Source organism: Sesamum indicum, linkage group LG10, assembly GCF_026168435.1.
Source record: "Sesamum indicum cultivar Baizhima isolate 11 linkage group LG10, ASM2616843v1, whole genome shotgun sequence".
Classification (NCBI taxonomy): domain Eukaryota; kingdom Viridiplantae; phylum Streptophyta; class Magnoliopsida; order Lamiales; family Pedaliaceae; genus Sesamum; species Sesamum indicum.
In genome coordinates, this window is record NC_142666.1 from 6,343,354 (window position 1) to 6,352,688 (window position 9,335).

The window sequence follows — 9,335 nt, forward strand, 5'->3', positions numbered from 1 at the left end:
GTCTCAGGGGGAGATATACAGGGGTTGGGGTGTGCGGAACGGTCGAGAAAAAGCAGGAAGCTGGACGGGTCGGAGGAGCATTTCGCAAAAAGGGGTGCAACACGAGGACTTCCCAGGGGGTCACCCATCCTAGTACTACTCTCGCCCAATCACGCTTAACTTCGGAGTTCTGATGGGATCCGGTGCATTAGTGCTGGTATGATCGCACCCGCTGAGATATGCGCGCTTTAACTTTTATGCTCTAGCAGCGGAGCGACAGGTGGGACGTCGAATCTTTCGGGGGGCGTAACATTGCGCACTGGTGGAGCCACGCCGCGAGCAGCCTATGCACGCGAAGCTCGCCGCGAGCTCCAAGACGTGGACAGCTGGGCTTGCCCCGTTGTGCCACATTTCGTGGCCCAAATTTCGCCGTTCTCGGTGGATTCCGGCGCGTTTTCGATCGTTGGCCGCATTCGTGATGAGTCGGCCGTGGGGTCTCAGGGGGAGATATACAGGGGTTGGGGTGTGCGGAACGGTCGAGAAAAAGCAGGAAGCTGGACGGGTCGGAGGAGCATTTCGCAAAAAGGGGTGCAACACGAGGACTTCCCAGGGGGTCACCCATCCTAGTACTACTCTCGCCCAAGCACGCTTAACTTCGGAGTTCTGATGGGATCCGGTGCATTAGTGCTGGTATGATCGCACCAGCTGAGATATGCGCGCTTTAACCTTTTATGCTCTAGCAGCGGAGCGACAGGTGGGACGTCGAATCTTCCGGGGGGCGTAACTTTGCGCACTGGTGGAGCCACGCCGCGAGCAGCCTATGCACGCGAAGCTCGCCGCGAGCTCCACGACGTGGACAGCTGGGCTTGCCCCGTTGTGCCACATTTCGTGGCCCAAATTTCGCCGTTCTCGGTGGATTCCGGCGCATTTTCGATCGTTGGCCGCATTCGTGATGAGTCGGCCGTGGGGTCTCAGGGGGAGATATACAGGGGTTGGGGTGTGCGGAACGGTCGAGAAAAAGCAGGAAGCTGGACGGGTCGGAGGAGCATTTCGCAAAAAGGGGTGCAACACGAGGACTTCCCAGGGGGTCACCCATCCTAGTACTACTCTCGCCCAAGCACGCTTAACTTCGGAGTTCTGATTGGATCCGGTGCATTAGTGCTGGTATGATCGCACCCGCTGAGATATGCGCGCTTTAACCTTTTATGCTCTAGCAGCAGAGCGACAGGTGGGACGTCGAATCTTCCGGGGGGCGTAACTTTGCGCACTGGTGGAGCCACGCCGCGAGCAGCCTATGCACGCGAAGCTCGCCGCGAGCTCCACGACGTGGACAGCTGGGCTTGCCCCGTTGTGCCACATTTCGTGGCCCAAATTTCGCCGTTCTCGGTGGATTCCGGCGCGTTTTCGATCGTTGGCCGCATTCGTGATGAGTCGGCCGTGGGGTCTCAGGGGGAGATATACAGGGGTTGGGGTGTGCGGAACGGTCGAGAAAAAGCAGGAAGCTGGACGGGTCGGAGGAGCATTTCGCAAAAAGGGGTGCAACACGAGGACTTCCCAGGGGGTCACCCATCCTAGTACTACTCTCGCCCAAGCACGCTTCACTTCGGAGTTCTGATGGGATCCGGTGCATTAGTGCTGGTATGATCGCACCCGCTGAGATATGCGCGCTTTAACCTTTTATGCTCTAGCAGCGGAGCGACAGGTGGGACGTCGAATCTTCCGGGGGGCGTAACTTTGCGCACTGGTGGAGCCACGCCGCGAGCAGCCTATGCACGCGAAGCTCGCCGCGAGCTCCACGACGTGGACAGCTGGGCTTGCCCCGTTGTGCCACATTTTGTGGCCCAAATTTCGCCGTTCTCGGTGGATTCCGGCGCGTTTTCGATCGTTGGCCGCATTCGTGATGAGTCGGCCGTGGGGTCTCAGGGGGAGATATACAGGGGTTGGGGTGTGCGGAACGGTCGAGAAAAAGCAGGAAGCTGGACGGGTCGGAGGAGCATTTCGCAAAAAGGGGTGCAACACGAGGACTTCCCAGGGGGTCACCCATCCTAGTACTACTCTCGCCCAATCACGCTTAACTTCGGAGTTCTGATGGGATCCGGTGCATTAGTGCTGGTATGATCGCACCCGCTGAGATATGCGCGCTTTAACTTTTATGCTCTAGCAGCGGAGCGACAGGTGGGACGTCGAATCTTTCGGGGGGCGTAACATTGCGCACTGGTGGAGCCACGCCGCGAGCAGCCTATGCACGCGAAGCTCGCCGCGAGCTCCACGACGTGGACAGCTGGGCTTGCCCCGTTGTGCCACATTTCGTGGCCCAAATTTCGCCGTTCTCGGTGGATTCCGGCGCGTTTTCGATCGTTGGCCGCATTCGTGATGAGTCGGCCGTGGGGTCTCAGGGGGAGATATACAGGGGTTGGGGTGTGCGGAACGGTCGAGAAAAAGCAGGAAGCTGGACGGGTCGGAGGAGCATTTCGCAAAAAGGGGTGCAACACGAGGACTTCCCAGGGGGTCACCCATCCTAGTACTACTCTCGCCCAAGCACGCTTAACTTCGGAGTTCTGATGGGATCCGGTGCATTAGTGCTGGTATGATCGCACCCGCTGAGATATGCGCTTTAACCTTTTATGCTCTAGCAGCGGAGCGACAGGTGGGACGTCGAATCTTCCGGGGGGCGTAACTTTGCGCACTGGTGGAGCCACGCCGCGAGCAGCCTATGCACGCGAAGCTCGCCGCGAGCTCCACGACGTGGACAGCTGGGCTTGCCCCGTTGTGCCACATTTCGTGGCCCAAATTTCGCCGTTCTCGGTGGATTCCGGCGCATTTTCGATCGTTGGCCGCATTCGTGATGAGTCGGCCGTGGGGTCTCAGGGGGAGATATACAGGGGTTGGGGTGTGCGGAACGGTCGAGAAAAAGCAGGAAGCTGGACGGGTCGGAGGAGCATTTCGCAAAAAGGGGTGCAACACGAGGACTTCCTAGGGGGTCACCCATCCTAGTACTACTCTCGCCCAAGCACGCTTAACTTCGGAGTTCTGATTGGATCCGGTGCATTAGTGCTGGTATGATCGCACCCGCTGAGATATGCGCGCTTTAACCTTTTATGCTCTAGCAGCGGAGCGACAGGTGGGACGTCGAATCTTCCGGGGGGCGTAACTTTGCGCACTGGTGGAGCCACGCCGCGAGCAGCCTATGCACGCGAAGCTCGCCGCGAGCTCCACGACGTGGACAGCTGGGCTTGCCCCGTTGTGCCACATTTCGTGGCCCAAATTTCGCCGTTCTCGGTGGATTCCGGCGCGTTTTCGATCGTTGGCCGCATTCGTGATGAGTCGGCCGTGGGGTCTCAGGGGGAGATATACAGGGGTTGGGGTGTGCGGAACGGTCGAGAAAAAGCAGGAAGCTGGACGGGTCGGAGGAGCATTTCGCAAAAAGGGGTGCAACACGAGGACTTCCCAGGGGGTCACCCATCCTAGTACTACTCTCGCCCAATCACGCTTAACTTCGGAGTTCTGATGGGATCCGGTGCATTAGTGCTGGTATGATCGCACCCGCTGAGATATGCGCGCTTTAACTTTTATGCTCTAGCAGCGGAGCGACAGGTGGGACGTCGAATCTTTCGGGGGGCGTAACATTGCGCACTGGTGGAGCCACGCCGCGAGCAGCCTATGCACGCGAAGCTCGCCGCGAGCTCCACGACGTGGACAGCTGGGCTTGCCCCGTTGTGCCACATTTCGTGGCCCAAATTTCGCCGTTCTCGGTGGATTCCGGCGCGTTTTCGATCGTTGGCCGCATTCGTGATGAGTCGGCCGTGGGGTCTCAGGGGGAGATATACAGGGGTTGGGGTGTGCGGAACGGTCGAGAAAAAGCAGGAAGCTGGACGGGTCGGAGGAGCATTTCGCAAAAAGGGGTGCAACACGAGGACTTCCCAGGGGGTCACCCATCCTAGTACTACTCTCGCCCAAGCACGCTTAACTTCGGAGTTCTGATGGGATCCGGTGCATTAGTGCTGGTATGATCGCACCAGCTGAGATATGCGCGCTTTAACCTTTTATGCTCTAGCAGCGGAGCGACAGGTGGGACGTCGAATCTTCCGGGGGGCGTAACTTTGCGCACTGGTGGAGCCACGCCGCGAGCAGCCTATGCACGCGAAGCTCGCCGCGAGCTCCACGACGTGGACAGCTGGGCTTGCCCCGTTGTGCCACATTTCGTGGCCCAAATTTCGCCGTTCTCGGTGGATTCCGGCGCATTTTCGATCGTTGGCCGCATTCGTGATGAGTCGGCCGTGGGGTCTTAGGGGGAGATATACAGGGGTTGGGGTGTGCGGAACGGTCGAGAAAAAGCAGGAAGCTGGACGGGTCGGAGGAGCATTTCGCAAAAAGGGGTGCAACACGAGGACTTCCCAGGGGGTCACCCATCCTAGTACTACTCTCGCCCAATCACGCTTAACTTCGGAGTTCTGATTGGATCCGGTGCATTAGTGCTGGTATGATCGCACCCGCTGAGATATGCGCGCTTTAACCTTTTATGCTCTAGCAGCAGAGCGACAGGTGGGACGTCGAATCTTCCGGGGGGCGTAACTTTGCGCACTGGTGGAGCCACGCCGCGAGCAGCCTATGCACGCGAAGCTCGCCGCGAGCTCCACGACGTGGACAGCTGGGCTTGCCCCGTTGTGCCACATTTCGTGGCCCAAATTTCGCCGTTCTCGGTGGATTCCGGCGCGTTTTCGATCGTTGGCCGCATTCGTGATGAGTCGGCCGTGGGGTCTCAGGGGGAGATATACAGGGGTTGGGGTGTGCGGAACGGTCGAGAAAAAGCAGGAAGCTGGAGGGGTCGGAGGAGCATTTCGCAAAAAGGGGTGCAACACGAGGACTTCCCAGGGGGTCACCCATCCTAGTACTACTCTCGCCCAAGCACGCTTCACTTCGGAGTTCTGATGGGATCCGGTGCATTAGTGCTGGTATGATCGCACCCGCTGAGATATGCGCGCTTTAACCTTTTATGCTCTAGCAGCGGAGCGACAGGTGGGACGTCGAATCTTCCGGGGGGCGTAACTTTGCGCACTGGTGGAGCCACGCCGCGAGCAGCCTATGCACGCGAAGCTCGCCGCGAGCTCCACGACGTGGACAGCTGGGCTTGCCCCGTTGTGCCACATTTTGTGGCCCAAATTTCGCCGTTCTCGGTGGATTCCGGCGCGTTTTCGATCGTTGGCCGCATTCGTGATGAGTCGGCCGTGGGGTCTCAGGGGGAGATATACAGGGGTTGGGGTGTGCGGAACGGTCGAGAAAAAGCAGGAAGCTGGACGGGTCGGAGGAGCATTTCGCAAAAAGGGGTGCAACACGAGGACTTCCCAGGGGGTCACCCATCCTAGTACTACTCTCGCCCAATCACGCTTAACTTCGGAGTTCTGATGGGATCCGGTGCATTAGTGCTGGTATGATCGCACCCGCTGAGATATGCGCGCTTTAACTTTTATGCTCTAGCAGCGGAGCGACAGGTGGGACGTCGAATCTTTCGGGGGGCGTAACATTGCGCACTGGTGGAGCCACGCCGCGAGCAGCCTATGCACGCGAAGCTCGCCGCGAGCTCCACGACGTGGACAGCTGGGCTTGCCCCGTTGTGCCACATTTCGTGGCCCAAATTTCGCCGTTCTCGGTGGATTCCGGCGCGTTTTCGATCGTTGGCCGCATTCGTGATGAGTCGGCCGTGGGGTCTCAGGGGGAGATATACAGGGGTTGGGGTGTGCGGAACGGTCGAGAAAAAGCAGGAAGCTGGACGGGTCGGAGGAGCATTTCGCAAAAAGGGGTGCAACACGAGGACTTCCCAGGGGGTCACCCATCCTAGTACTACTCTCGCCCAAGCACGCTTAACTTCGGAGTTCTGATGGGATCCGGTGCATTAGTGCTGGTATGATCGCACCAGCTGAGATATGCGCGCTTTAACCTTTTATGCTCTAGCAGCGGAGCGACAGGTGGGACGTCGAATCTTCCGGGAGGCGTAACTTTGCGCACTGGTGGAGCCACGCCGCGAGCAGCCTATGCACGCGAAGCTCGCCGCGAGCTCCACGACGTGGACAGCTGCGCTTGCCCCGTTGTGCCACATTTCGTGGCCCAAATTTCGCCGTTCTCGGTGGATTCCGGCGCGTTTTCGATCGTTGGCCGCATTCGTGATGAGTCGGCCGTGGGGTCTCAGGGGGAGATATACAGTGGTTGGGGTGTGCGGAACGGTCGAGAAAAAGCAGGAAGCTGGACGGGTCGGAGGAGCATTTCGCAAAAAGGGGTGCAACACGAGGACTTCCTAGGGGGTCACCCATCCTAGTACTACTCTCGCCCAATCAAGCTTAACTTCGGAGTTCTGATGGGATCCGGTGCATTAGTGCTGGTATGATCGCACCCGCTGAGATATGCGCGCTTTAACTTTTATGCTCTAGCAGCGGAGCGACAGGTGGGACGTCGAATCTTTCGGGGGGCGTAACATTGCGCACTGGTGGAGCCACGCCGCGAGCAGCCTATGCACGCGAAGCTCGCCGCGAGCTCCACGACGTGGACAGCTGGGCTTGCCCCGTTGTGCCACATTTCGTGGGCCAAATTTCGCCGTTCTCGGTGGATTCCGGCGCGTTTTCGATCGTTGGCCGCATTCGTGATGAGTCGGCCGTGGGGTCTCAGGGGGAGATATACAGGGGTTGGGGTGTGCGGAACGGTCGAGAAAAAGCAGGAAGCTGGACGGGTCGGAGGAGCATTTCGCAAAAAGGGGTGCAACACGAGGACTTCCCAGGGGGTCACCCATCCTAGTACTACTCTCGCCCAAGCACGCTTAACTTCGGAGTTCTGATGGGATCCGGTGCATTAGTGCTGGTATGATCGCACCCGCTGAGATATGCGCGCTTTAACCTTTTATGCTCTAGCAGCGGAGCGACAGGTGGGACGTCGAATCTTCCGGGGGGCGTAACTTTGCGCACTGGTGGAGCCACGCCGCGAGCAGCCTATGCACGCGAAGCTCGCCGCGAGCTCCACGACGTGGACAGCTGGGCTTGCCCCGTTGTGCCACATTTCGTGGCCCAAATTTCGCCGTTCTCGGTGGATTCCGGCGCATTTTCGATCGTTGGCCGCATTCGTGATGAGTCGGCCGTGGGGTCTCAGGGGGAGATATACAGGGGTTGGGGTGTGCGGAACGGTCGAGAAAAAGCAGGAAGCTGGACGGGTCGGAGGAGCATTTCGCAAAAAGGGGTGCAACACGAGGACTTCCTAGGGGGTCACCCATCCTAGTACTACTCTCGCCCAAGCACGCTTAACTTCGGAGTTCTGATTGGATCCGCTGCATTAGTGCTGGTATGATCGCACCCGCTGAGATATGCGCGCTTTAACCTTTTATGCTTTAGCAGCGGAGCGACAGGTGGGACGTCGAATCTTCCGGGGGGCGTAACTTTGCGCACTGGTGGAGCCACGCCGCGAGCAGCCTATGCACGCGAAGCTCGCCGCGAGCTCCACGACGTGGACAACTGGGCTTGCCCCGTTGTGCCACATTTCGTGGCCCAAATTTCGCCGTTCTCGGTGGATTCCGGCGCGTTTTCGATCGTTGGCCGCATTCGTGATGAGTCGGCCGGGGGGTCTCAGGGGGAGATATACAGGGGTTGGGGTGTGCGGAACGGTCGAGAAAAAGCAGGAAGCTGGACGGGTCGGAGGAGCATTTCGCAAAAAGGGGTGCAACACGAGGACTTCCCAGGGGGTCACCCATCCTAGTACTACTCTCGCCCAATCACGCTTAACTTCGGAGTTCTGATGGGATCCGGTGCATTAGTGCTGGTATGATCGCACCCGCTGAGATATGCGCGCTTTAACTTTTATGCTCTAGCAGCGGAGCGACAGGTGGGACGTCGAATCTTTCGGGGGGCGTAACTTTGCGCACTGGTGGAGCCACGCCGCGAGCAGCCTATGCACGCGAAGCTCGCCGCGAGCTCCACGACGTGGATAGCTGGGCTTGCCCCGTTGTGCCACATTTCGTGGCCCAAATTTCGCCGTTCTCGGTGGATTCCGGCGCGTTTTCGATCGTTGGCCGCATTCGTGATGAGTCGGCCGGGGGGTCTCAGGGGGAGATATACAGGGGTTGGGGTGTGCGGAACGGTCGAGAAAAAGCAGGAAGCTGGACGGGTCGGAGGAGCATTTCGCAAAAAGGGGTGCAACACGAGGACTTCCCAGGGGGTCACCCATCCTAGTACTACTCTCGCCCAATCACGCTTAACTTCGGAGTTCTGATGGGATCCGGTGCATTAGTGCTGGTATGATCGCACCCGCTGAGATATGCGCGCTTTAACTTTTATGCTCTAGCAGCGGAGCGACAGGTGGGACGTCGAATCTTTCGGGGGGCGTAACTTTGCGCACTGGTGGAGCCACGCCGCGAGCAGCCTATGCACGCGAAGCTCGCCGCGAGCTCCACGACGTGGATAGCTGGGCTTGCCCCGTTGTGCCACATTTCGTGGCCCAAATTTCGCCGTTCTCGGTGGATTCCGGCGCGTTTTCGATCGTTGGCCGCATTCGTGATGAGTCGGCCGTGGGGTCTCAGGGGGAGATATACAGGGGTTGGGGTGTGCGGAACGGTCGAGAAAAAGCAGGAAGCTGGACGGGTCGGAGGAGCATTTCGCAAAAAGGGGTGCAACACGAGGACTTCCCAGGGGGTCACCCATCCTAGTACTACTCTCGCCCAAGCACGCTTAACTTCGGAGTTCTGATGGGATCCGGTGCATTAGTGCTGGTATGATCGCACCCGCTGAGATATGCGCGCTTTAACCTTTTATGCTCTAGCAGCGGAGCGACAGGTGGGACGTCGAATCTTCCGGGGGGCGTAACTTTGCGCACTGGTGGAGCCACGCCGCGAGCAGCCTATGCACGCGAAGCTCGCCGCGAGCACCACGACGTGGACAGCTGGGCTTGCCCCGTTGTGCCACATTTCGTGGCCCAAATTTCGCCGTTCTCGGTGGATTCCGGCGCGTTTTCGATCGTTGGCCGCATTCGTGATGAGTCGGCCGTGGGGTCTCAGGGGGAGATATACAGGGGTTGGGGTGTGCGGAACGGTCGAGAAAAAGCAGGAAGCTGGACGGGTCGGAGGAGCATTTCGCAAAAAGGGGTGCAACACGAGGACTTCCCAGGGGGTCACCCATCCTAGTACTACTCTCGCCCAAGCACGCTTAACTTCGGAGTTCTGATGGGATCCGGTGCATTAGTGCTGGTATGATCGCACCCGTTGAGATATGCGCGCTTTAACCTTTTATGCTCTAGCAGCGGAGCGACAGGTGGGACGTCGAATCTTCCGGGGGGCGTAACTTTGCGCACTGGTGGAGCCACGCCGCGAGCAGCCTATGCACGCGAAG

The 9,335-nt window shown here is 59.0% G+C and overlaps 20 non-coding genes across 20 annotated transcripts; all 20 read right to left on the minus strand.

The window, feature by feature from the left end:
- Positions 1–91: 91 nt before the first annotated feature.
- LOC148786030 (5S ribosomal RNA) lies at positions 92–210 on the minus strand. The gene has a single exon (XR_016061981.1). It is a non-coding gene; the product is annotated as a 5S ribosomal RNA (ribosomal RNA).
- Positions 211–564: 354 nt separating this feature from the next.
- Positions 565–683, minus strand: LOC148786031 (5S ribosomal RNA). The gene has a single exon (XR_016068484.1). It is a non-coding gene; the product is annotated as a 5S ribosomal RNA (ribosomal RNA).
- A 355-nt stretch (positions 684–1,038) lies between these two features.
- Positions 1,039–1,157, minus strand: LOC148786032 (5S ribosomal RNA). The gene has a single exon (XR_016062069.1). It is a non-coding gene; the product is annotated as a 5S ribosomal RNA (ribosomal RNA).
- A 355-nt stretch (positions 1,158–1,512) lies between these two features.
- On the minus strand, positions 1,513–1,631 carry LOC148786033 (5S ribosomal RNA). The gene has a single exon (XR_016068257.1). It is a non-coding gene; the product is annotated as a 5S ribosomal RNA (ribosomal RNA).
- Positions 1,632–1,986: 355 nt separating this feature from the next.
- LOC148786034 (5S ribosomal RNA) lies at positions 1,987–2,105 on the minus strand. The gene has a single exon (XR_016061982.1). It is a non-coding gene; the product is annotated as a 5S ribosomal RNA (ribosomal RNA).
- Positions 2,106–2,459: 354 nt separating this feature from the next.
- LOC148786035 (5S ribosomal RNA) lies at positions 2,460–2,578 on the minus strand. Its single transcript, XR_016062415.1, has one exon. It is a non-coding gene; the product is annotated as a 5S ribosomal RNA (ribosomal RNA).
- Positions 2,579–2,931: 353 nt separating this feature from the next.
- LOC148786036 (5S ribosomal RNA) lies at positions 2,932–3,050 on the minus strand. The gene has a single exon (XR_016062208.1). It is a non-coding gene; the product is annotated as a 5S ribosomal RNA (ribosomal RNA).
- Positions 3,051–3,405: 355 nt separating this feature from the next.
- On the minus strand, positions 3,406–3,524 carry LOC148786037 (5S ribosomal RNA). Its single transcript, XR_016061983.1, has one exon. It is a non-coding gene; the product is annotated as a 5S ribosomal RNA (ribosomal RNA).
- Positions 3,525–3,878: 354 nt separating this feature from the next.
- On the minus strand, positions 3,879–3,997 carry LOC148786038 (5S ribosomal RNA). Its single transcript, XR_016068485.1, has one exon. It is a non-coding gene; the product is annotated as a 5S ribosomal RNA (ribosomal RNA).
- A 355-nt stretch (positions 3,998–4,352) lies between these two features.
- Positions 4,353–4,471, minus strand: LOC148786039 (5S ribosomal RNA). Its single transcript, XR_016062224.1, has one exon. It is a non-coding gene; the product is annotated as a 5S ribosomal RNA (ribosomal RNA).
- Positions 4,472–4,826: 355 nt separating this feature from the next.
- Positions 4,827–4,945, minus strand: LOC148786040 (5S ribosomal RNA). Its single transcript, XR_016068258.1, has one exon. It is a non-coding gene; the product is annotated as a 5S ribosomal RNA (ribosomal RNA).
- Positions 4,946–5,300: 355 nt separating this feature from the next.
- On the minus strand, positions 5,301–5,419 carry LOC148786041 (5S ribosomal RNA). The gene has a single exon (XR_016061984.1). It is a non-coding gene; the product is annotated as a 5S ribosomal RNA (ribosomal RNA).
- Positions 5,420–5,773: 354 nt separating this feature from the next.
- On the minus strand, positions 5,774–5,892 carry LOC148786042 (5S ribosomal RNA). Its single transcript, XR_016068486.1, has one exon. It is a non-coding gene; the product is annotated as a 5S ribosomal RNA (ribosomal RNA).
- Positions 5,893–6,247: 355 nt separating this feature from the next.
- On the minus strand, positions 6,248–6,366 carry LOC148786043 (5S ribosomal RNA). The gene has a single exon (XR_016062254.1). It is a non-coding gene; the product is annotated as a 5S ribosomal RNA (ribosomal RNA).
- Positions 6,367–6,720: 354 nt separating this feature from the next.
- Positions 6,721–6,839, minus strand: LOC148786044 (5S ribosomal RNA). Its single transcript, XR_016062416.1, has one exon. It is a non-coding gene; the product is annotated as a 5S ribosomal RNA (ribosomal RNA).
- A 355-nt stretch (positions 6,840–7,194) lies between these two features.
- Positions 7,195–7,313, minus strand: LOC148786045 (5S ribosomal RNA). The gene has a single exon (XR_016062255.1). It is a non-coding gene; the product is annotated as a 5S ribosomal RNA (ribosomal RNA).
- Positions 7,314–7,668: 355 nt separating this feature from the next.
- Positions 7,669–7,787, minus strand: LOC148786046 (5S ribosomal RNA). Its single transcript, XR_016061985.1, has one exon. It is a non-coding gene; the product is annotated as a 5S ribosomal RNA (ribosomal RNA).
- A 354-nt stretch (positions 7,788–8,141) lies between these two features.
- LOC148786047 (5S ribosomal RNA) lies at positions 8,142–8,260 on the minus strand. The gene has a single exon (XR_016061986.1). It is a non-coding gene; the product is annotated as a 5S ribosomal RNA (ribosomal RNA).
- Positions 8,261–8,614: 354 nt separating this feature from the next.
- LOC148786048 (5S ribosomal RNA) lies at positions 8,615–8,733 on the minus strand. Its single transcript, XR_016062417.1, has one exon. It is a non-coding gene; the product is annotated as a 5S ribosomal RNA (ribosomal RNA).
- Positions 8,734–9,088: 355 nt separating this feature from the next.
- Positions 9,089–9,207, minus strand: LOC148786049 (5S ribosomal RNA). The gene has a single exon (XR_016062418.1). It is a non-coding gene; the product is annotated as a 5S ribosomal RNA (ribosomal RNA).
- Between the last annotated feature and the right edge of the window lie 128 nt (positions 9,208–9,335).